The sequence below is a fragment of the Haliotis rubra genome, unplaced genomic scaffold (assembly GCF_003918875.1).
Source record: "Haliotis rubra isolate DU_JTF1 unplaced genomic scaffold, ASM391887v1 Scf900, whole genome shotgun sequence".
Taxonomy (NCBI): domain Eukaryota; kingdom Metazoa; phylum Mollusca; class Gastropoda; order Lepetellida; family Haliotidae; genus Haliotis; species Haliotis rubra.
Genome location: NW_025767636.1, coordinates 357,924 through 380,840, shown reverse-complemented (window position 1 = coordinate 380,840; position 22,917 = coordinate 357,924). Strand labels below are relative to the sequence as shown.

At 42.4% G+C, this 22,917-nt stretch overlaps 1 protein-coding gene across 1 annotated transcript in view; it reads left to right on the top strand.

Moving 5' to 3' along the window:
* Positions 1–1,843: 1,843 nt before the first annotated feature.
* LOC124264011 (nuclear receptor subfamily 1 group D member 2-like) overlaps positions 1,844–22,917 on the top strand; it is an 82,638-nt gene continuing 61,564 nt past the window's right edge. Inside the window, 1 exon segment of the mRNA XM_046698734.1 lies at positions 1,844–1,933. The gene's annotated coding sequence lies outside the window, so the exon portion shown is untranslated.

Below are 22,917 nucleotides of genomic sequence, written 5' to 3'. Positions count from 1 at the left end.
AATTCTAACCCGGATCTTCACGGGTGGAGACAAGCATGGGTTGCTGAAGATCAATTCTAACCCGGATCTTCACGTTTGTTAAGGCCGATATATGTAACATTCAAGTTACATGACAGCTCTTCCCGCCGATGTCGAAGGAAAGTGGCGGAGGTCGCCGATGTCTACAACTCCGGTAAAACACACGAGACGGTGCTGACAAATCAAGAAACATGATTGGGACGAACCGGGATTCGAACCCAGGGACATACAGTTTTAACATGCACAAGGGACGTGTCGTAACTGGATTGAGTGCTTGTAAACCCTATTACCAGTTACCTATTAAGATGGCCGTTCCGCATTGTTAGGGGCGGTGTGAGGTCAAGTTACACACTCGCTTGGTCCGTCCGGGGCTGTTACGTCTAGGAGTGAGAGGTCGGACGACCGGGACTCCTCACTACAACATTACATTCATGTACTGGCACTCTGACATACAATGAATAACTCAACACTAGGTTCTATACTCACATAGGTTTACTCGATCCCTCTCTTCATTACAAGGTGACGTGGTCTGGACAGGATAGGGCAAGCTCTTTACCAGATATGGAACTGATCGATCGCGATGCGAACGTTCTGCTGACTCTGCAAACAGCACCACTTTCTAGTGCTGACGGTATCCTTATAAGGTGTTCGAGCCTCCTCCACCCTTGTCACATGACCAGATACAATCCCTCCGATTCGTTTAAAGTTACATCATTCCGTGGTCTCATGTCGTGCCTCGTGATCGGAAATACTCCTCCATCGATATCCGTTTAATTACCACTCTAAGAGGCCATCTATTACTGACATTTATCCTGTTCTTTTTAACCTTAGTTTATTACCAGGCAGTAATAGCATTGATTCTATGACGAAGTAACCGTAAGTCTCAATAATAGATTTGTGATACGTTTCTTTTCACCTTATAACAGACGCAATTCTGAAGACTGCTGCCACACACACATCCCCCATTCCTCACTCACACATTCTCTCTCTCTCTCTCACACACACACACACACACACCCACACCCACCCCACACACCTGTTCTCCCTCATTAAATGAGAACATGACCTTGGACTTCAAGACGTGGTAGTACACTCTGTCTGTGTGTGTGTATGTGTGTGTGTGTGTGTGTGTTTGTTTGTTTGTTTGTTGTTAGCATCGTACTCAGCAATATTACAGCTATATGGCGACGGTTGTATAAATCGAGTCTGGACCAGACAATCCAGTGATCAGCAGCATGAGCGTGGCAGTGCATTCATTTATGAATTAGTTTAATATTCCATACAACTTCATTACATTTTGATACTAATATTAATATTAGAATATACATAACCCATTGAGAATGTGTATACAACTGATTGGCCTTGATATTACATTAAATGAGTGTGTGTTTACAAAAACATCGTGTCCTCATTTTAACAGAAGACATGGATTGTTGAACGCGCAAGTGAATATTACTTAAAGTCCCATCAGTATCAGTAATTTTGCAGCAATTCTCGGCAAGAAAGATCTTTAATTTTACCCTAAAAGTGATGTTTACAATCACAAACAAAATCTCAAAGAAATATCCAAATAGATCAGAAATCGTCTAAAATATAACATCCATTGATTAAATAAAAGTCTAAAAATAAACATGTTTGACAGTTGTTCCTGTTTTATTGGGAAATCTAGAAGACTCCTCACAAGTAACAATTAACGTGACAATCGAATTTAGAAGCATCATAGAAATTACGCGCACCGCCCCCGTATCATTAGCGATAGCACCGCCTGGACAACGTATTGAATCGGGTCGACAAAACTCTATAGGACGTATCATGCAGGTGCTATTTTTAGTGAGCTTAGGTAAACAGCCTACTAGGGTTAGCTCAACCTGATAACACGGACTCGATCAGTTCTAGGGAGCAGGACTCTAATCAGGTCAGTTGACGAGCTTATTCTCCATCATTTCTTACACATTGAATGAGATTGTTGAACATAACACCAGCTACCATGGACACCCCCCTTCCCTTAAACCCGCTAGGGGAGCGAAAGTTACGTTACTGTATGGATGGGTGATCAAATGGGTTGTCCTTATGTCTAAATCATGTGACTATGTCTGCCTCTCGACATGAGTTTGTAGGTCACGAGGACGACCGCAAGGAGTGCTCCTACTTGCTATGCTGTTCTGTTTACGGCCGTGACAAGCATTCTTTTTTGATGCGTGGTGTATAATTAGAGTGGCTGTTATTCATATCCCCCGTGTTTCGCACTCCATGGCGTCTGAACCCAACTAAGGCGTATCAAAACTGTATGTCAAGGCTATGTGACAGTTATCAAGCATGTTGTACCTCGCACGGACACAGGCCTGTCATACCTTCCTATACTTATCACATCTACTTAGGAGATTTCACAATTATACATCGAGTGTGATGTTTAACGTGATTATACCTTTATTGATATTGGAAATAATTATAATTATTCGATGTTTAAGATAGTTAATCCATGTTCGTGCATGACAAATATTCAACAGATTTTTTTATAGTTCATTTTGTCTCAAGACACAGGAAGGCTTTTAACGTTTCAAAGTCCAGTTTGGTTAGGGTGATTAGTTACCCTCACTATATTCTCAATGAAATTTGAAGTCCATATATGGGTCTCTGTCCCGCTGGGGGAAATATAGTCTAAAGCTTAGTCTCTGAATATATACATGTATATTTAATTTTGATTTTAACAGGAGATTGTTAGATTGAACAGGAGCCACAGGGAGACCATCAGAACCTAGGGAAAGGGTTGCTATGGTGATGGGAAGTGAATGTGATGAAGAAGGCCTAGGGTTGCCATGGTAATGGAAAGGGAATGTGATGAAGAAGGGTTGCTATGGTGGATGGAAAGGGAATGTGATAGGGAAGGGTTGCTAGGGTGATGGGAAGGGGATGTGATGGAGAAGGGTTGGTCTGGTAGATGGGAAGTGAAGGTGATGGAGAAGGGTTGGTATGGTAATGGGAAGGGAATGTGATAAAGAAGGGTTGCTATGGTGGATGGAAAGGGAATGTGATGGAAAAGGGTTGCTATGGTAATGGAAAGGGAATGTGATGGAATAGGGTTGCTATGGTGATGGGAAGTGAAGGTGATGAAGAAAGGTTGGTCTGGTAGATCGGAAGGGAATGTGATGGAGAAGGGTTGCTATGGTAATGGGAAGGGAATGTGATGGAGGAGGGTTGGTCTGGTAGATGGGAAGGGAATGTGATGGAGGAGGGTTGGTCTGGTAGATACGAAGGGAATGTGATGGAAAAGGGTTGCTATGGTAATGGCAAGGGAATGTGATGAGGAAGGGTTTGTCTGGTAGATGGGAAGAGAATGTGATGGAGAAGGGTTGCTATGGTAATGGGAAGGGGATGTGATTGAGAAGGGTTGCTATGGTGATGGGAATGTTCACTATGTTGTATTGAGAAATGTTGATATTTTCGGCGGAAGTATAGCTCAGATGGTTACATATTGACGTCTTGGTGAATTATTATTATTATAGCAACTCTACTCCATCGCATTCACTTCTCATCCACCATCCATTATATTCCCTTAACACACTCTATAGCATCCCTTCCCTTCTCGTCACAGTCTCTTCCCATCCAACCTCAGTCACACTTTCTTCCTATCTCCATAATAATCAACTTTTCGTATCCGCCTTAGTTACCCATTCAGCAAAGTAACCAGACCCATCCACCATAGTAACCTCACCCATTGAGCAGAATAACCCCACCCATCCACCATAGTAACCCCACCAATCCATCATAGTAACCCCACCCATTCAGCATAGAAACCCCATCCATCCACCATAGTAACCCCATCCATCCACAATAGTAACTCCACCCATTCAGCAGAGTAACCCATCCATCCACCATAGTTACCCCACCCATCCACCATAGTAACCTCATCTATTCACCATAGTAACTCCACCCATTCAGCAGAGTAGCAACACCCATCCACCATAGTAACCCCATCCATCCACCATAGTAACCCCATCCATCCACCATAGTAACTCCACCCATTCAGCAGAGTAGCAACACCCATCCACCATAGTAACCCATCCATCCACCATAGTTACCCCACCCATTGAGCAGAATAACCCCACCCATCCGCCATATTAACCCCACCTATTGAGCAGAATAACCCCACCCATCCACCATAGTAACCCCACCCATTGAGCAGAATAACCCCACCCATTCAGCATAGAAACCCCATCCATCCAACATAGTAACCCCATCCATCCACAATAGTAACTCCACCCATCCACCATAGTAACCTCATCTATTCACCATAGTAACTCCACCCATTCAGCAGAGTAGCAACACCCATCCACCATAGTAACCCCATCCATCCACCATAGTAACCACATCCATCCACCATAGTAACCCCACCCATTCAGCATAGTAACCCCATCCATCCACCATAGTAACCCCATCCATCCACCATAGTAACCCCACCCATCCACCATAGTAACCCTATAGTACTCCATCCATCCACCACCCATCCACCATAGTAACCCATCCATCCACCATAGTAACTCCACCCATTCAGCATAGTAACCCCACACATCCACCATAGTAACCCCACCCATCCACCATAGTAACTCCACCCATTCAGCAGAGTAGCAACACCCATCCACCATAGTAACTCCACCCATCCACCATAGTAACCCCACCCATCCACCATAGTAACTCCACCCATTTAGCATAGTAACTCCAGAGTAACTCCATCCATCCAATATATAGTAACTCCACCCATTCAGCAGAGAGAAGCAACACCCATCCACCATGCTAACCCCCCACACATCATCCACCATAGTAACTCCACCCATTCAGCATAGTAACCCCACCCATCCACCATAGTAACCCCACCCATTCACCACCCCATTCATTCAGCATAGTAACTCCACCCATAGTAATCTCCACCATAGTAACCCCACCCATCCACCATAGTAACCCCACCCATCCACCATAGTAACTCCACCCATCCACCATAGTAACTCCACCCATCCACCATAGTAACCCCACCCATTCACCATAGTAACTCCACCCATCCACCATAGTAACCCACCCACCCATCCACCATAGTAACCCCACCCATCCACCATAGTAACTCCACCCATTCAGCATAGTAACCCCACCCATCCATCATAGTAACCCCACCCATCCACCATAGTAACTCCCACCCATTCAGCATAGTAACCCCATCCATCCACCATAGTAACCCCACCCATCCACCATAGTAACCTCATCTATTCACCATAGTAACTCCACCCATTCAGCAGAGTAGCAACACCCATCCACCATAGTAACCCCATCCATCCACCATAGTAACCCCACCCATCCACCATAGTAACTCCACCCATTCAGCAGAGTAGCAACACCAATCCACCATAGTAACCCCATCCATCCACCATAGTAACCCCATCCATCCACCATAGTAACTCCACCCATTCCACCATAGTAGCAACACCCATCCACCATAGTAACCCCATCCATCCACCATAGTTACCCCACCCATCCACCATAGTAACCACACCCATCCACCATAGTAACCCCATTCATCCACCATAGTAACTCCACCCATTCAGCAGAGTAACTCCACCCATTCAACATAGTAACCCCACCCATCCACCATAGTAACCCCACCCATCCACCATAGTAACCCCACCCATCCACCATAGTAACTCCACCCATCCACCATAGTAACTCCACCCATCCACCATAGTAACCCCACACCCATCCACCATAGTAACCCCACCCATCCACCATAGTAACTCCCACCCATCCACCATAGTAACTCCACCCATCCACCATAGTAACTCCACCCCATCCACCATAGTAATCCTGCACCCACATCCACCATAGTAACCCCACCCATCCACCATAGTAACTCCCACCCATCCACCATAGTAACTCCACCCATCCACCATAGTAACCCCACCCATCCACCATAGTAACTCCACCCATCCACCATAGTAACCCCACCCATCCACCATAGTAACTCCACCCATCCACCATAGTAACTCCACCCATCCACAATAGTAACCCCACCCATCCACCATAGTAACCCCACCCATCCACCATAGTAACTCCACCCATCCACCATAACCCCACCCATAACTCAACCCATCCACCATAGTAACTCCACCCATCCACCATAGTAACCCAACACCCATCCACCATAGTAACCCCACCCATCCACCATAGTAACCCCACCCATCCACCATAGTAACCCCACCCATCCACCATAGTAACTCCACACATCCACCATTGTGAAATCATCCATCGACTGAATGCAAAAGAAACGAAATAGGATTTTTTAACAAATGAAACTATGTATGCATATTCAGATGCGACACTCTTTTTTTGTTTAAACGTGTAATGCGAAATACACGTATGAGTTTTACTCATATAACGAGCATAAGTTACATTTTGTTCGAGCTGTCAGGGTCTATTTCATGAATGAGTCATTTGTGCAGGGAAAGGGTCCACTCCTTGATTTATACAAGGAAATAGCCTATTCAAATCAGTTACGACCACAAAGACATTAAGTTCAGCTGGCAGTACTTTGGCCTGGCCATTCTCGACAAACTTATGTCTCCGTGTTTCCGCTGCGAATGTTTAAAACCTGTTTTTGAGCCCGAAGCGAATTGTGCAGACCGATGCTAGAACAAAAGCCTGCCGGGTCAAAAAACATTGTTAAAAACACCGCGTGCGTGTACGCAGAACATCATAAACCCATAGTCGTGGGGTGTTGGGCTCGACACCGAAACAACAACGCATGTCTGTGTGGGACCGACGTGACAGATTTAACGTAGAAAAATGTTATACAGTTCCTGAATGGGTAAAATACGAGAGTGTTTGTCAGTGGTATGGGAGAGGGGGGATACAACAAAGTCCATGATTGGTGTATAAGGGGTGGGGATGGGTGGTGGTGGGTGGCGCTGCCAGAATGTCCTTGGGTGGTGTATGATGGGGAGGATACGAGAATGTCCATGAGTGGTGTATGCATGGTGGGGAATTATACGAGAATGTCCATGAGAGGTGTATGATGGGGGGAGGATACGAGAATGTCCATGAGAGGTGTATGCATGGTGGGGAATTATACGAGAATGTCCATGAGAGGTGTATGATGGGGGGAGGATACGAGAATGTCCATGAGAGGTGTATGATGGGGGAGGATACGAGAATGTCCATGAGAGGTGTATGATGGGGGAGGATACGAGAATGTCCATGAGTGGTGTATGCATGGTGGGGAATTATACGAGAATGTCCATGAGAGGTGTATGATGGGGGGAGGATACGAGAATGTCCATAATATATGAGTGATGTGTGAGCGACGGGAATACGAGGGTGTCCATTGGAGATGTATGAGGGGGAGGATACGAGATTAGCTGTTACAGCGATGTAAGAACGGGGAGGTTTGACGCTTAAGATATATAGTATGATAGATTTGTGTTTTTTAATTTTGTGGAGTGAGTGCGTGAGTGAGTGAGTGAGTGAGTTTAGTTTTATGCCGCCCTCAGCAATATTCCAGCTATATGGCAGTGGTCTGTAAATAATCGGATCTGGACCAGACAATCTAGTGATCGACAGCATGAGCATCGATCTAAACAAATGGGATACGATGACATGTGCCAACAAAGTCAGCGAGCCTGACCACCCGATCCCGTTAGTTGCCTCTTGCGACAAACATGGGTTACTGAAGATCAATTAAAACCCGGATCTTCACGGGTTTTTGTGGAGGGAAGAAATGACAGTGAAATGACAGCTATCCGGATGGCATTGGACCTAGTAAATCTGTCCGGTTTCACAAGGGTCCGGATAAACAAAAAGGTTCAGTAGAGAATCATCTAAAAAACAGTATTGGGACTTAGTCAGCAGTCACAACGTACTTCTACATGCGTTTATTTTTTCAAAATATAATTTGATTTAAAAAAAATAAAATCAATTCATGTTAACTTTGAAAATCAATCAATTTCGTGTTTCGGTACAAATTTACATTTAAACATGGTAGGAGTCATTCGTTTGCGGGATCATGTCTTACCCGAGTCTTCATTTAACCAATTGATTTTTACACGAAATTATCAAGACACATTTGTCTTTCTACTAACTGCAGCATGATTGAGTGATGGTAAAGAGTCTAGGACAATTGCCACCAGGATAATTGCCACCGGCAAACATAATTGCTTGATTTGTTTCAAGCCATAGTCTAAAATGTGATATATTTCTGAAAAATACCCCCATAATGTTTTGCATGTATTTGTAAACTTATGGTAAGACAAGTCGATTGACTGATCTCAACATATGTATATTTAAGACAGTAGCACCCACGCTCAAATAATTTGGTTTTCTAAACACTTGATCTTCTTAGCACTTTAATCTTAAGTTTTCAAGTTTTCATCAAAATTTGATCTAAGTCAAAATTTTATCAAAGTCAAAAGAATATGAATATACCAAGTAAACACTGACTTTTCATAATCTTAAGTTGTGTATATTGACAAACTGCATTCATTTTCTAAAATAAAAAATGTGGAAAAATCATGCGTAGATGGAATTTATGATTTTCACCTTAAATCAGATTTCTCAGAAATATGACGCGATTATTGTATCTCTGTTTGGAAATAGGTGTCGCCGAGTGGCGGTGGTGTATGGCCAGAGGTCCGGTGTTGTTTGTGCTGTAAACATAGGTGTGTGCGCCGGGGAATGAGGTGAAGGACGGGGAAAGTCCAGAATTTGACCACTGGTCACATCGCATGAGCGTGGGTCCGAGTTTGCCTTAGGGATGTGAGACGGGAGGGTCCCAGTTTTGTTAATTTACCATGTTGAATTGGGGGTGGTGTGTGTGTGTGTGTGTGTGTGTGTGTGTGTGTGTGTGTGTGTGTGTGTGTGTGTGTGTGTGTGTGTGTGTGTGTGTGTGTGTGTGTGTGACGCTTAGTGATGTACGATGTTGGGAGGGGAGGATACGAGAATGTCTGTTCGTGATGTATGACGCGGGAGGGTACGAGAATGTCTGTTCGTGACGTATGACGGGGGAGGGTGGGGGTTACGAGAATGTCTGTCCGTGTTGCATCAAAGGGGTAGGATACGAGACTCTGTGTGAGTGGTTTTACGGCATGGGGGAGGATACGAGATTATCTGTTGTTCGAGATAAAAAACTAGAAATAACTGAATGACATTTTTTAAAAATAACACACATAGTTATACGGGATGAAAAAGCTGTCGGCCATAAGGACCTGCAGAAAATAAAAGCTGTGGGTCAGAGTGGTTTTCAGTCGGCTTCGGGCCTAAGGACCGACGTTAATTTCGAGCGCTGGTCTTAAACTCTGTCCACTCTCCTCTACACATTCAGACATATTATAGAATCTACGCCCACATACCGATGCATGTCTCCGACATCCGGCGATTGATTACAAACGTCCTCTGTGATAATGTAGATGAAGACCGCTGGACAATTACGGTTACTGATACAGTGTTTATCGACACAGCATCTGTTGACTCAGCATATATTGACAGCATATATCTTCCTACAAGAAGTCAGAACTGTCCAGCTGTCAACAAGGCCACAGTGAGTTAATGTGTGAGTGAGTGAGTGTGCTTTCCCACTGCTTTCTGAAACATTCCAGCAATGTCGCGACAGGGGACACCGGAAATTAGCTTCACACATTGCACCCGTGTAGGGAATCGAACCCGTGAAGGGCGAACGCTTCACCCTCTTGCCTACCCTCTGTACTCTACCGGGTAGGGAAAAGGGTGAAGGCAAACAAATAATGATTCCAAAATGATGCTAGGTTGCATTTGCTCACATGTTTAAAATCATTGTTTGACGAACCACACACACACACACACACACACGCACACACACGCACGCACGCACGCACGCACGCACGCACACACACATCTATGTGGCGGCGGTCTGTAAATAATCGAGTCTGGACCAGACAGTCCAGTGATCAACAGCATGAGCATCGTATCAGTTGGGATACGATGACATGCGTCAACCAAGTCAGCGAGCCTGACCACCAGATCCTACATGGGTTGCTGAAGATCAGTTTTAACCCGGATCTTCACGGGCTCCATAAGACTGGGGCGTGTAGGCCTAAACATGATACCCAGACATGATTGTGTCATTACATCAGCTGCACTACGCAAAAATTAACAATCTGTAATCAATTGCAAATTGAGAACTCGACGCGAATTTCAAAACTCTTGTGAAGGGTCTTCACAGGTAACCTATAGATAGAGTTATAGAGTTCTGAGAATCAGGCTGTTATGTCTGCAGTTATGCACACTTATGGATCGGTTCCTGAACCTTTAAGGCCAAAGTTTCCATGCATCTGCTAAGCAAAGGGGTGGTTCCTCTTTTGTTGAGCTTCCTAGGGAGAAGGTAGTCTTCTGTGTTGGTCAATGGCGATTTTTGAGGCGGTTGTTTTTGTAGAAGGATTTAACCACTATTTCAGGGTGTATTCTGACGGATCATGATAAGCAAATGTGGATCAGCATATTTACAGAGTTAGGTTTTTGGTAGACAGGGTTTTCAGGCAGGATCTCGCAGAGTTATAGACCAGGAAAGGATAGTTCATAGTTTTTGTCCTTGAGTCTATTGATAAAGATTCGAGTCCAACACTAATTGGTTCTTAAGACACTGCTGGATGTTCGTCCGAAACTACAAGTAACTTCCCATGGAAGAAGAGTGGACAAGGTTGGTCAACCCACTTGTCAGGAAACCTGAACATTTAGCACTTGGTAAAGACACCGAAGACGGTCTGAATGTATTGAAGTATTACAGCTCTGAGAAATCATCCGGAGTCAAGTTAAATTTGATCCATTAACAGGCACTGGCCCAGGTTCTCCAAACGTACAAAGGCGAAATCATCCCTTTCTAGTTTTTGTTTATTGATAAAGACAAGTCTGTTGACAGAAAGGTCATATCAAGTTCAAACATGGGCTGCGGAAGACCAATTCTAACCCAGATCTTCACGTGTTTCATCCATTGGTGATTAATAAGAACATGACGGTATTAACAAAAGGTAGCCTAGAGGTTAAAGCGTTCGCTCGTCGGCCCGTGTTCGATTCCCCACATGGATACAATGTGTGAAGCCCATTTCTGGTGTCCCCCGCCGTGATGTTGCTGAAATATTGCTAAAAGCGGCGTAATTAATCTAATTAGTTCAGTCCAATTATATTTATACCCCGCTGTGTGCAGTTGCATCATTATGGAAAGAGAAAGTTCTCATGAATATATCACCATATTTTACTGTAACTCACCACTCAAACAGTTCACTTGAGATATTGCTGCAAGGTTATCAGGCAGGTCTACCATGGATAAATACCGTATAGTCACCACACCTCACAGGATGTCACCCAACTATGCAGTTATCTTTGCAAGTGGGACGTGTCAAGAACCAGATCATTTGCTGTATGACGTTGATCAGTGTGATATCATGGAACCCATACCGTATTTACTCATTCTACGTCCCCTTGAAAGTCCGGGTTAGACAATTGATCTTCAGTAACCCATGCTTGTCGTAAGAGGCGACTAACGGGATCGGGTGGTCAGGCTCGCTGACTTGGTTGACACATGTCATCGGTTCCCAATTGCGCAGTTCGATGCTCATGCTGTTGATCACTGGATTGTCTGGTCCAGACTCGATTATTTACAGACCGCCGCCATATAGCTGGAATATTGCTGAGTGCGGCGTAAAACTAAACTCACTCACTCACGCACTCATTCTACGTCCCGATTCTTCAAGTAACACGTCTTCTGGTTCGTTTCACCTATGTCACTTTGAGTTCATGCCTCGTCAAGGTGATGCAAGATTATAATTCAAAGCGTGAGTGAGTGAGTATGGTTTTTACGCCGTTTTTAGCAATATTCAAGCAACATCACGGCGGAGGACACCAGAAATGGGCTTCACACATTGTACCCATGTAGGGAATCGAACCCGGTCTTCGGCGTGACGAGCGAGCGCTTTAACTACTAGGCTACCCCACCGCTCCATAATTCAAAGAGGGGTTAAACCATACTCAACCACCATCAACGCTGTTTTGAATCTTGAAACATCTCTCAACTGATCCTTATTGAAGTTTTCTCAATTTGAAATTTTCTAAGATTTTAATTGACAGATGATCCACTTGGCTGGCATTGGCAAGAAAATGACCTCGATAACATTGTTTTCTGTGAAACGTTGACATGTTGCAAGCATCTGTGTTCGTTTCAGATGGAATTATTTCCCAGAGTGGGATTCAATATACTCATGCCAATCAAATAGTTACAGTATCCGTTGAAAACCAGTTTGAATTTCTGTTAGGGATAAAATTTGTTTTCGACCAGTGTTTCAAACTATACGTTGTATTTGTCTGAAAAGAGGGAGCCGAAAAATCTATATTTTCACCTCAACACAAAAAAACCCTTAAGGTTTCTATCAACACTCTGGGGTATGTATAAAACCTTAAGTTTAATTTCAAACCGAAATATTCCTTCGACAACTTCCCCGATTGCACTATCGTTTGGATAATATATATGAATTATAGGGTATAGTTATAAGCCAAATTAGGTCATGGGAACGTTATCATTGTGATATGACAACTTTGAGAGCGACATGGCGAAATCTACAATCAGCTACACACGACATGTCCACGCCATTGAATGTAAGTACAGTCTATAAATAAGCGATTACGATTTTGTCCTTCTTAGTATTCGTGACAGTATGGATTGAAATTTGTCACAAAATAATGTTATCGTTTTTAATTTGGCTTGGAAGAACTGTGGAGCTGACATCTGAACGTTCTTGTGTTCTGGAATTTCTAGGCCGACCTATATTTATTACTTATCCGAGTCTACAACATGGCGCTGGCTGTTTTAGTATAAAACATGGTTCTGTCTGTACTCGGTGTAAGACATTGGCTGTCTGTACTTGGTGTAAAACATTGGCTGTCTGTACTTGGTGTAAAACATTGGCTGTCTCTACTTGGTGTAAAACATTGGCTGTCTCTACTTGGTGTAAAACATTGGTTGTCTGTACTTGGTGTAAAACATTGGTTGTCTCTACTTGGTGTAAAACATTGGCTGTCTCTACATGGTGTACAATGTTGGATGTCTGTATTTGGTTTAAAACATTGGCTGTCTCTACTTGGTGTAAAAGCCATTGACTGTCTGTACTTGGTGTAAAACATTTGCTGGGTGTACTTGATGTAAAACATTGGTTTTCTGTACTTGGTGTAAACCATTGGTTGTCTCTACTTGGTGTATAACATTGGCTGTCTCTACTTGGTTTAAAACATTGGCTGTCTCTACTTGGTGTAAAACATTGATTGTCTGTACTTTGTGTAAAACATTGGTTGTCTGTACTTGGTGTAAAACATTGGTTGTCTGTACTTGGTGTAAAACATTGGCTGTCTCTACTTGGTGTAAACCATGTCTGGACTGTCTGTATTTGGTGTAAAACATTGGCTGTCTCTACTTGGTGTAAAACATTGACTGTCTCTACTTGGTGTAAAACATTGGCTGTCTCTACTTGGTGTAAAACATTGGTTGTCTGTACTTGGTGTAAAACATTGGTTGGCTCTACTTGGTGTAAAACATTGTCTGTCTGTACTTGGTGTAAAACATTGGCTGTCTGTACTTGGTGTAAAACATTGACTGGCTCTACTTGGTGTAAAACATTTGCTGTGTCTACTTGGTGTAAAACATTGGTTTTCTGTACTTGGTGTAAACCATTGGTTGGCTCTACTTGGTGTAAAACATTGGCTGTCTGTACTTGGTTTAAAACATTGGCTGTCTGTACTTGGTGTAAAACATTGGCTGTCTGTACTTGGTGTAAAACATTGGTTGGCTCTACTTGGTGTAAAACATTGGCTGGCTCTACTTGGTGTAAAACATTGGTTGTCTGTACTTGGTGTAAAACATTGGTTGTCTGTACTTGGTGTAAAACATTGGCTGTCTCTACATGGTGTACAATGTTGGATGTCTGTATTTGGTTTAAAACATTGGCTGTCTCTACTTGGTGTAAAACCCATTGACTGTCTGTACTTGGTGTAAAACATTTGCTGTGTCTACTTGGTGTAAAACATTGGTTTTCTGTACTTGGTTGGTGTGTAAACCATTGGTTGTCTCTACTTGGTGTAAAACATTGGCTGGCTCTACTTGGTTTAAAACATTGGCTGTCTGTACTTGGTGTAAAACATTGGCTGGCTCTACTTGGTGTAAAAAACATTGGCTGTCTCTACTTGGTGTAAAACATTGGCTGTCTCTACTTGGTGTAAAAGCCATTGACTGTCTGTACTTGGTGTAAAACATTTGCTGTGTCTACTTGGTGTAAAACATTGGTTTTCTGTACTTGGTGTAAAACATTGGTTGTCTCTACTTGGTGTAAAACATTGTCTGTCTGTACTTGGTGTAAAACATTGGCTGTCTGTACTTGGTGTAAAACATTGACTGTCTGTACTTGGTGTAAAACATTGGTTGTCTCTACTTGGTGTAAAACATTGGTTGTCTGTACTTGGTGTAAACCATTGGTTGGCTCTACTTGGTGTAAAACATTGGCTGTCTGTACTTGGTTTAAAACATTGGCTGTCTGTGTCTTACTTGGTGTAAAACATTGGCTGTCTGTACTTGGTGTAAAACATTGGTTGGCTCTACTTGGTGTAAAACATTGGCTGGCTCTACTTGGTGTAAAACATTGATTGTCTGTACTTTGTGTAAAACATTGGTTGTCTGTACTTGGTGTAAAACATTGGCTGGCTCTACTTGGTGTACAATGTTGGATGTCTGTATTTGGTTTAAAACATTGGCTGTCTCTACTTGGTGTAAAAGCCATTGACTGTCTGTACTTGGTGTAAAACATTTGCTGTGTCTACTTGGTGTAAAACATTGGTTTTCTGTACTTGGTGTAAAACCATTGGTTGGCTCTACTTGGTGTAAAACATTGGTCTGTCTGTACTTGGTTTAAAAAACATTGGCTGTCTGTACTTGGTGTAAAACATTGGTTGGCTCTACTTGGTGTAAAACATTGGTTGTCTCTACTTGGTGTAAAACATTGGTTGGTCTGTACTTGGTGTAAAACCATTACTTGGTAAAACTCTACTTGGTGTAAAACATTGGTTGTCTGTACTTGGTGTAAAACATTGGTTGTCTGTACTTGGTGTAAAACATTGGCTGTCTGTACTTACTTGGAGTAAAACATTGATTGTCTGTACTTGGTGTAAAACATTGGTTGTCTGTACTTGGTGTAAAACATTGGCTGTCTCTACTTGGTGTAAAACATTGGTTGGCTCTACTTGTTGTAAAACATTTGGTTGTCTCTACATGTTGTACTTGGTGTAAAACATTGTCTGTCTCTACTTGGTGTAAAACATTGTCTGTCTGTACTTGGTGTAAAACATTGTCTGTCTGTACTTGGTGTAAAACATTGTCTGTCTGTACTTGGAGTAAAACATTGATTGTCTGTACTTGGTGTAAAACATTGATTGTCTGTACTTGTTGTAAAACATTGATTGTCTCTACTTGGTGTAAAACATTGTCTGTCTGTACTTGGTGTAAAACATTGGCTGTCTGTACTTGGTGTAAAACATTGTCTGTCTGTACTTGGTGTAAAACATTGGTTGTCTGTACTTGGTGTAAAACATTGATTGTCTGTACTGTGTAAAACTTGTTCTACTTGTAAAACATTGACTTGTGTAAAACATTGGCTACTTACTTGGTGTAAAACATTGGCTGTCTGTACTTGGGTGTAAAACATTGGCTGTCTCTGTAAAACATTGGTACTTGGTGTAAAACATTGGCTGTCTGTACTTGGTGTAAAACATTGGTTGTCTCTACTTGGTGTAAAACATTGGCTGTCTCTACTTGGTGTAAAACATTGGCTGTCTCTACTTGGTGTAAAACATTGGTTGTCTCTACTTGGTGTAAAACATTGGCTGTCTGTACTTGGTGTAAAACATTGGCTGTCTCTTTGTGTACTTGGTAAAACATTGGTTGTAAAACATTGGCTGGCTCTACTTGGTGTAAAACATTGGCTGTCTCTACTTGGTGTAAACCATAGGCTGTCTCTACTTGGTGTAAAACATTGTCTGTCTGTACATCGTGTAAAACATTGGCTGTCTATACTTGGTGTAAAACATTGGTTGGCTCTACTTGGTGTAAAACATTGGTTGGCTCTACTTGGTGTAAAACATTGGCTGTCTCTACTTGGTGTAAAACATTGGCAGGCTCTACTTGGTGTAAAACATTGGCTGTCTGTACTTTGTGTAAAACATTGGCTGTCTCTCTACATGGTGTAAAACATTGGTTGGCTCTACTTGGTGTAAAACATTGGTTGTCTGTACTTTGTGTAAACCATTGGCTGTCTCTACATGGTGTAAAACATTGGCTGTCTGTACTTGGTGTAAAACATTGGCTGTCTCTACTTGGTGTAAACCATAGGCTGTCTGTACTTGGTGTAAAACATTGGTTGGCTCTACTTGGTGTAAAACATTGGTTGGCTCTACTTGGTGTAAAACATTGGCTGGCTCTACTTGGTGTAAAACATTGGCTGGCTCTTCTTGGTGTAAAACATTGGCTGGCTCTTCTTTGTGTAAAACATTGGTTGGCTCTACTTGGTGTGAAACATTGGTTGGCTCTACTTGGTGTAAACCATTGGTTGGCTCTACTTGGTTTCAAACATTGGCTGTCTCTACTTGGTGTAAAACATTGGCTCTCTGTACTTGGTGTAAAACATTGGTGTGAAACATTGGCTGTGTCTACTTGGTGTAAAACATAATGCTGATTAAAAGACATGAAACATGTAATACAAATGCGTACGGTGAACAGAAGCTAGCGGGTGTCTATTTGATGTAGATATTGACCCACAGATAGCATGTTCAACAGCACGAGTCTCCTGTCAATATCACCAACTCACTACGCTGTTTAAGGCGTCACGAACTGGGGCAAGGTGACACTATTGATTGTACACGGACTTGATAGGTCAGACCTGTGTTTGCTCTAATGTCCGACACACTGGACGAGGGCACGCATCAAGCCCATATAGCCCAGTGGTCTGCCGGAAGTTCGGTATTCAGAACTGTGTCCCTTAAATGTATATCTATATTGTTGCTACAGTTCGCATGATACAAGATGTTACTTAAGTCATATGATTCAAGATGTTACTACGTTGTTACAAGTCGTATGATAGAAGATGTTACCACAAGTCGTATGACGCAAGATTCTACTACAAGTCGTATGATGCAAGATGTTACCACGTTGTTACAAGTCGTATGATACAAGATGTAACTACAAATCGTATGATAAAGATGGTACTACAAGTCGTATGATGCAATATGCAACTACAAGTCGTATGATACAATATGTAACTACAAGTCGTATGATGCAATATGTAACTACAAGCCGTATGATGCAATGTGTAACTACAAGCAGTATGATAAAGATACAAGTCGTATGATGCAATATGTAACTACAAGTCGTATGATGCAATATGCAACTACAAGTCGTATGATACAATATGTAACTACAAGTCGTATGATGCAATATGTAACTACAAGTCGTATGATGCAATATGTAACTACAAGTCGTATGATGCAATATGTAACTACAAGTCGTATGATGCAATATGTAACTACAAGCCGTATGATGCAATATGTAACTACAAGTCGTATGATACAAGATGTAACTACAAGTCGTATGATGCAATATGTAACTACAAGCAGTATGATACAATATGTAACTACAAGTCGTATGGTGCAATATGTAACTACAAGCCGTATGATGCAATGTGTAACTACAAGTCGTATGATAAAGATGGCACTAGAAGTCGTATGATACAATATGTAACTGCAAGTCGTATGATGCAAGATGTAACTACAAGTCGTATGATGCAATATGTAACTACAAGCCGTATGATACAATATGTAACTACAAGCCGTATGATAAATATGTAACTAGAAGTCGTATGATGCAATATGTAACTACAAGTCGTATGATACAATATGTAACTACAAGTCGTATGATGCAATATGTAACTACAAGCCGTATGATACAATATGTAACTACAAGCCGTATGATAAAGATGGCACTAGAAGTCGTATGATACAATATGTAACTACAAGCCGCATGATGCAATGTGTAACTACAAGTCGTATGATACAATATGTAACTACAAGTCGTATGATAAAATATGTAACTACAAGTCGTATGATACAATATGTAACTACAAGTCGTATATGATACAATATGTAACTGGAAGTCGTATGATGCAATATGTAACTACAAGTCGTATGATACAATATGTAACTACAAGTCGTATGATGCAATATGTAACTACAAGTCGTATGATAAAGATGGTACTAGAAGTCGTATGATACAATATGTAACTGCAAGTCGTATGATGCAAGATGTAACTAGAAGTCGTATGATGCAAGATGTAACTACAAGTCGTATGATGCAATATGTAACTACAAGTCGTATGATGCAATATGTAACTACAAGTCGTATGATGCAAGATGTAACTACAAGTCGTATGATGCAAGATGTAACTACAAGTCGTATGGTGCAATATGTAACTACAAGCCGCATGATGCAATATGTAAATACAAGTCGTATGATAAAGATGGTACTACAAGTCGCATGATACAATATGTAACTACAAGTCGCATGATACAATATGTAACTACAAGTCGTATGATGCAAGATGTAACTGCAAGTCGTATGATAAAGATGGTACTACAAGTCGTATGATAGAAGATGTAACTGCAAGTCGTATGATACAAGATGTAACTGCAAATCGTATGATGCAATATGTAACTGCAAGTCGTATGATACAATATGTAACTGCAAGTCGTATGATACAAGATGTAACTACAAGTCGTATGATAAAGATGTTACTACAAGTCGTACGATGCAATATGTAACTGCAAGTCGTATAATAAAGATGGTACTACATGTCGTATGATGCAAGATGTAACTACAAGTCGTATGATACAAGATGTAACTGCAAGTCGTATGATACAAGATGTAACTGCATGTCGTATGATAAAGATGTTACTTCAAGTCGTACGATACAATATGTAACTGTAAGTATGATACATGATGTAACTACAAGTCGTACGATATTATCCATTTTATTCATGTACATTTGTGTAGTAAAACACGGTAAGGTAGTGTGGCGGCCCTCTTCATTGACGTCACGTTCAATTGTTTAATGACGTCACAGACGACGAATTACAGAAACAATGGTTGCGATGCAAAAGAGATATGTGCACATGTGCACATATGATATATATGATACTGGTTATGTTTCACCATATGTGTAATAAAAGATGTTATGACACTATAGGAACGCACCCTTGGCTCCATTACCCACTCATAGCATTAAGCCCATTTCTATTTTGAAGCCCTTATCCGTCATCGGGCGGTAGAGTAGCCAAGTGGTTCGCTCGTCACACCCGGGTTCGATCCCCACATGGGTTCAATGTGTGAAGCCCATTTCTAGTGTCCCCAGCCGTGATATTGCTGGAATATTGCTAAAAGCGGCTTAAAACCCAACTCACTCACTCACTCACCCTTATCCGTCATCATTATTCTCCGTGTCTTGAAATCTATAACCCTTGGGTTGAATTCACGTTTAATTGGATCAAGTTTCTAGGTGTGTCTGTCACCTGTCTTCTTACGTTTCATGGTAAACGTCTGAAAAATCCATTACCTTAAATACTTCCCCGGTTTTTACTGTAGCTCCAAGTTATGTCAGAACATCATAATAATGAAACACTGTTTACCACACTGGGTTGCGGTAGAGTCAGTGGAGTGTAACCATGCATCTATTTTTATGGTAATCTGTAATTGCCTGGGGTTATGGCTTTCATGATTCAAGCAGAAAACTGAAGGATTTAGCGCGTAATATACCTGTCTCATATCTGTCCTAAACCTGTAACTATGACAATTCACTGATGCTCATGGGCACACAATACCACCTCAAAGTTCATTCCGTTTACAAGCATGTGAAACGGGTGTGCAAAGAGTTTGAGTCCCGTGTGACACGGGTGTGCAACGAGTTTGAGTCCCGTGTGACACGGGTGTGCAACGACTTTGAGTCCCGTGTGACACGGGTGTGCAACGAGTTTGAGTCCCGTGTGACACGGGTGTGCAACGAGTTTGAGTCCCGTGTCACACGGGTGTGCAACGAGTTTGAGTCCCGTGTCACACGGGTGTGCAACGCAGTTTGAGTCCCGTGTCACACGGGTGTGCAACGCGTTTGAGTCCCGTGAAACGGGTGTGCAACGAGTTTGAGTCCCGTGTCACACGGGTGTGCAACGAGTTTGAGTCCCGTGTCACACGGGTGTGCAACGAGTTTGAATTCCGTGTCACACGGGTGTGCAACGAGTTTGAGTCCCGTGTCACACGGGTGTGCAACGAGTTTGAATTCCGTGTCACACGGGTGTGCAACGCATTTGAGTCCCGTGTCACACGGGTGTGCAACGCGTTTGAGTCCCGTGTCACACGGGGTGTGCAACGGGTGTGCAACGCGTTTGAACCCCGTGTCACACGGGTGTGCAACCGGTGTGTAACGCATTTGAATCCCGTGTCACACGGGTGTGCAACGCGTTTGAGTCCCGTGTCACACTCGTGTGCAACGAGAAGACGGGACCAAGTTTCAGCTGAATTTGAATAGCGTTAGGATTGCCTAATATTTTATGAATTTTGGAATCGGAAATTTGCCAAAAGCAGTGGTGGGATCAACTACGGGATGGTTTGGTTGGTACTTTTTAGGTTTTGTTTTTGTATTTTTTAAGTTAGCACAGGTTGGGATTAAATGCGAACTGGAATGTCAGTTGTGATAAGAAATATACCTAAGGCTTTGAAGGTTTGGGTGTTATTTCGTGGGCTTGGAAGTCTTTGTAGTGTTAGGTGTGTGTTTTGTCCAGTAAAGCCCCACTCTGTTCTGTTGGTAGCGTATGCAGTGTAGTAGGATGTGTTCGATATGCAAACGCTACAAGGCTGAAGAGAATCGCCGAAACACTGCCAGCTTGACACAATGTTGTACAAGGACATTTTTATTTTTATTTTAAGCCAGCATGAGACATAGGTGTATACTTTCTTTTGCCCGGTACCGTAGTCAAACGGATGTTTGGGACACATACCGTCGAAACGCTGGGATAAGTATATTCCAGCTATATGGCGGCGGTCTGTAAATAATCGAGTCTGGACCAGACAATGTAGTGATGAACAGCATGAGCATCGATCTACGCAAATGGGATTCGAGGACATGTGTCAACCAAGTCAGCGAGCCTGACCACCCGATCCCGTCAGTCGCTACTGAAGATCAATTCTAACCCGGATCTTCACAGGTGGTTAGAATAGGTATTCAGCAACCAATACTTGTCATGAGAGGCGACTAACAGGACCGGGTGGTCAGGCTCGCTGCACTGGTTGAAGCATGTCATCGTCTCGAAATTGCTTAGATCGATACACATGCTGTTAATAACTGGATTGTCTGGTCCAGACTCGATTACTTACAGATCTCCGCCATACAGTTGGAACATTTCCGATTGCATCGTGAAAACAAGAACTAAACCCAGTTTTCTGTTCAGCACAACAGGGGCAATGAAGATAGAAGCGTAAAGTGGTCTTTGTCACGGTTTCAGCTCAGGTTTCGTGATTCAGTTTCCAAGCCTCAAAGGCAAATGTATGCGATAATTTTTCAAATCTATTGCGAGTGTGTCCGTTGTGTACTTTCATCCGATTTATCAAGGTGACATAAAATAATTAAAAATGCATCACCCGTCAGTAAAATACCGCCCGTCAGCAGTGAGCTTCATTCAAACCACACGACATCCACTGTGTGAAATACATGTACTGTCTCCTCCGACTACACAGCATCAATCAGAGTTATTGTCGCATGACTGATCCCAACATAGAACACACCAGACAGTGTTTAATACGATGCTCGTGTTTCACAGAAGCTGTTTACAACCTTCTCTGCAACTAGCATCATCGGCCCCACCCCTTTAATCACCTTACTCGTATTGGCATTTAACGGGCTCGTACGGATTTCAAATTAAAGAAATTGTGAATATTACTTTTGAGCAGTACCTGGGGGCATTTACTAAAGGATCCATATGGGAGCTGTACCGGGGGTATTTACTTAAGGATCCATTTTAGAGCAGTACTTTATGGTATTTACTAAAGGATCCGTATGAGAGTAGTCCCTGGGGGTATTTACTAAAGGATCCATATGAAAACAGTACCCGAGGGGCATTTACTAAATGATCCATATGGGAGCTGTACCGGGGGTATTTACTCAAGGATCCATTTTAGAGCAGTACTTTATGGTATTTACTAAAGGATCCGTATGAGAGTAGTCCCTGGGGTATTTACTAAAGGATCCATATGAAAACAGTACCCGAGGGGCATTTACTAAATGATCCATATGGGAGCTGTACCGGGGGTATTTACTCAAGGATCCATTTTAGAGCAGTACTTTATGGTATTTACTAAAGGATCCGTATGAGAGTAGTCCCTGGGGGGTATTTACTAAAGGATCCATATGAAAACAGTACCCGAGGGGCATTTACTAAATGATCCATATGGGAGCTGTACCTGGGGGTATTTACTAAATGATCCATATGAGAGCAGTACTTTATGGTATTTATGAAAGGATCCATGTGGGAGAGCAGTACCTGAGGGGCAGTTACTAAAGGATCCATATCTCAGCTTGACTTGAGGGTTATTTACTAAAGGATTCATATGGATCTGTACCTGGGCTGCATTTAATAAAGGATACATATGAGAACAGTACCTGATTAATAGTACCTGAGGGGCATTTACAACAGGATCCATTGGGGTGGGGGTTGGGGTTGGGGGTATATTGGGACTAATGCTGGAGTGATGTCATGACTATGGCATGA